Genomic DNA, 3,637 nt, shown 5'->3' with positions numbered 1-3,637 from the left:
TGATAAAAAAACTTACACAATCAAATCCAGAAGCAACATCATCATTAACAATGGATTGTGGAAACTTGATATTATTAATAAGATTCTAGATATAAGAAGTATACTCATGCTAGGATGTGACACATATTTTTGTGTATTTTTATTCCAAATAAACAATTAATTATGAATTTTCTGCTATATTATTTTCAAAATAAAAAAACTCTCATGTTTGTCCACCTTACCTAATTCAAAAAGTTACAAAATTTAAATTTATTTTTATTTTTCTTATAGTAGAAGAATAATATAATGTGATGCATCTTTTAGATTTCAAAAATGTCATACCATTTGAAAGTTATATTATTTTTCAATTAGTGTGTCAATCAATATTTATGCATAACTCCATTAGAGAATGAATAACAATTACTTACTGAACTCATAATATTGGCAGACATTAAATTTATGGAAATACAAGAACTCTCTAAAGAAACCCTTTTTCAGTTCATCAAATTTTGGTTAAAAAAAGACATTAGACAGATGTTTGAAGGAAAAAAAAAAACCCAAGAACGGGCCAAAAACATGTTTTTGAGACATTTTTTAAGTTGATCATGCAAGGTTGGTATCCAAAGAAATACTAAGACTTATAAAGGTATTTATATATTTTTTGGTATTAGGAATGGTGGGATAAAAGTTAGAATAGATTTTGAAATGATTTGAGGCATTTTTGAACTACATATTTCTTAGATTTCCACTTTTTGACACACCATGATCTTGCACATACCCTAAAGCTTATAATTGTTTAAATAATAACACTAAAAGTTGTGGAAAGTGCAATTGTAAAATTTGATGAATATATAGAGGTATATGAGGCTGAACCTATCAAAGAACCAAAGGAATACAAATATTTTGTATACTTTTATGATGGTATGTCTATCGATGAAGATGTTGTAAATCAAGATGAAAATGAACAAGTTTCAATGACTATTGATTCACATACAATGAATGCCAAGTTACATTTAGGAACTGAGCTACACTCAGGTGTCGAGTTGTAGACTAAAGTTGAGACACATTTTGATTCTAAGATTAGTGTACATAAAAGAGATATTGAATTACCAGATAGAGAAGTACATAGAGATTCAAAAGTTGATAGACCTAATGACCAAAATAGTGCAGAACCAAGATTGTCAAAGTATGTCAAAAGACATCACCTTGCTACACAAATTATTGGGAATAAAGATGTAAGACCAATGAAAAGAAACAAGATGAGAAGATATACATGTTTTCTTAGCATGCATGAACCTAAAACAATGAAAGATGTCCTAAAAGATGAGGACTAGATTAAAGCCATGAAAGAAGAGATTGAATATATTAAGAAGAACAAGATCTGAACTCTAGTTCCTAGACCAAAAGATAAAAATGTGATTGGCACCAAGTGGGTGTACAAAAAAAAGTTACATGAGAATGGAGGATTCAAAAGGAATAGGGCAAGATTAGTTTGCAAAGGGTATGCACAAGAAGAAGGGATAGATGATTGGGAAACATTTTCCCCTTTTACAAGATTGGAAGGAGTACAAACTCTACATTCTTACTCTGCATAAGAAGGTTTTAAAGTTTGTCAAATGAATGTTACATCTACAATTATGAATGGCATATTAGAAGAATAGGTATATATAAAAAATCCAAAAGGATTTGTTGATGCTAACAAAAAAAAATGGTATGTAGACTATACAAAGATTTATATGGTTTAAAGTAGGCACCAAGAGCATGGTATGAAAGGCTTCACAATTATCTTGTGAAAGTTGGATTTCAGAGGACTAATGATAAAAACAATCTATACTTAAAGACAAAGAGAGGAAAAGGTATTCTACTATTTGAAATTTTTGTTGATGATATCATATTTGGAGGTCAAGATACTTTATTTAAATCCTTTGCAAATGAAATGAAGAAAGAATTTGACATGTCTATGTTTGGAAAGATCAAGGCCTACATGGGTTTGCAAGTACATTAGATGAAATATGGTATATACATCAGCCAATCTAAGTATGTAAAGGAGATACTAATTTTTTTTGGATTGGAAGATTCCACTCCAGTAAGCACACCTCTGTGATAACAATATAAAAGTTTCCAAAGAATGATGACTCAATTGAGGTGAATCAAAGATTGTATAGGTCTATGATTGGCAAATTGTAATATGTAGTACATAGAAGATTTGATATTTCATTATCTATAGGAATAGAAGACCATGGTCTATACTACAAGAAAAATGAAAAGCTTGAGTTGAGAGCCAACATTGATGCTGATTGGGTTGGACAACTACTTTCTAGTAAGACACCTGATTAGTTGATTTGTGTACTATAATTTTTTTGATTAATGAGGAGGTTTTGATCAAATCAAATTACAAAAGAACCTAAAGGAAAGGTTGAGTTATGGGATATACTGAATAAGTCTAGAAGAAAAAGTTGAGGAAACCATAGTGATGTTATAGTGTATTGATTATCTACTTAAGGATATAAAGTTTGGATATACTGACTAAGTCTAGAAGAACAAGTTAGAAGAATTGAGTCTACATAGGTTTATCAAGTCGATGGTAGGTGCAAAGAAAACTTAGTGCAAGCCAAGAAGTAAGAAAGTTGGAGTTGAGAAAAATGAAAGTTCAATGTATGTCAAGTGATATAGTGTAAGCCATGTAAAGTTTAGTTGATGTTGAGAAAAAATAAACTTTAGTGTTTTCTTAGTTATCTAGTGGATGATGGGTGGAAGAATAGTATGGAAGCCAAGTGATAGCATATTGATGCTGAGTGCTAGTATTCATGTCAACTCATAGATTTGATGAATATGAGCTTACTATTTTGTTTTCTTAGTTTTGTGAAGCATGTGGAAGATAAGTATGATGAGTTGGTTGCATAGACTTTATGGTAAACCATTTTGAGGTGAACTCAAAGAGGATTGAGGGAGAAGTTTCTAAAGGAGGCAAATGAAAATATGGGTAGATTCATTGAATCTTACCTAATCCTACCTAACCCTAAAATGGATGATAGAGGTTGAATGGAAAAAGATCTTAATTTTCTATTCATAGAGATGGTTGGATAAAAGAAAGGTTGGTAATGTTTGAGAACCTAAGTTAGACAAGAGGTCCAAGCTATTGCTTCATTTAGTGAACGAATAGAAGATATTACTATTAGAAAGAAAAGAAAAAAGGATTAAGAGTACAAATTCTACAAGGGTGAACAAGCTATAAGAGTTGAAGTGTGTGAAATCCAGTTAGAATGGAGGACTAAAATAGAGATTTGTAAGCTACAAGAGAGTTGTATTTTTTATTAGATCAAGTGTCAATGTTACTTTGTAATCACTGTCCTAGTCTAGGTTAAATCCTTTGGATTAAGGTTGACCTAACAGTCATTCATAAATTATTTAACTAGGTGAAATTCCAAATGAATGATCTAAAGTCCTATAATAGGGCTCACTCCTAATAGTATGATTCAAATCCTCTAACCAAGTCATATTTAATAGTTTTTATTGTAACCTTTAATAGGGTTTACCTTTCATGGGGTATTAATTCAATACAATGAGAATGAGTAGCATGCTAGTGATGATTTTTTCTAAATTGGGTTTCCACATAAAATCCTTGTCTCGAATGTGTTATTGAATCTATTATGTTTCA

Source organism: Cupressus sempervirens, chromosome 1 (genome assembly GCF_028749045.1).
Source record: "Cupressus sempervirens isolate cs-2001-9-10 chromosome 1, ASM2874904v1, whole genome shotgun sequence".
Classification (NCBI taxonomy): Eukaryota; Viridiplantae; Streptophyta; class Pinopsida; order Cupressales; family Cupressaceae; genus Cupressus; species Cupressus sempervirens.
This window is presented reverse-complemented; position numbering follows the sequence as displayed.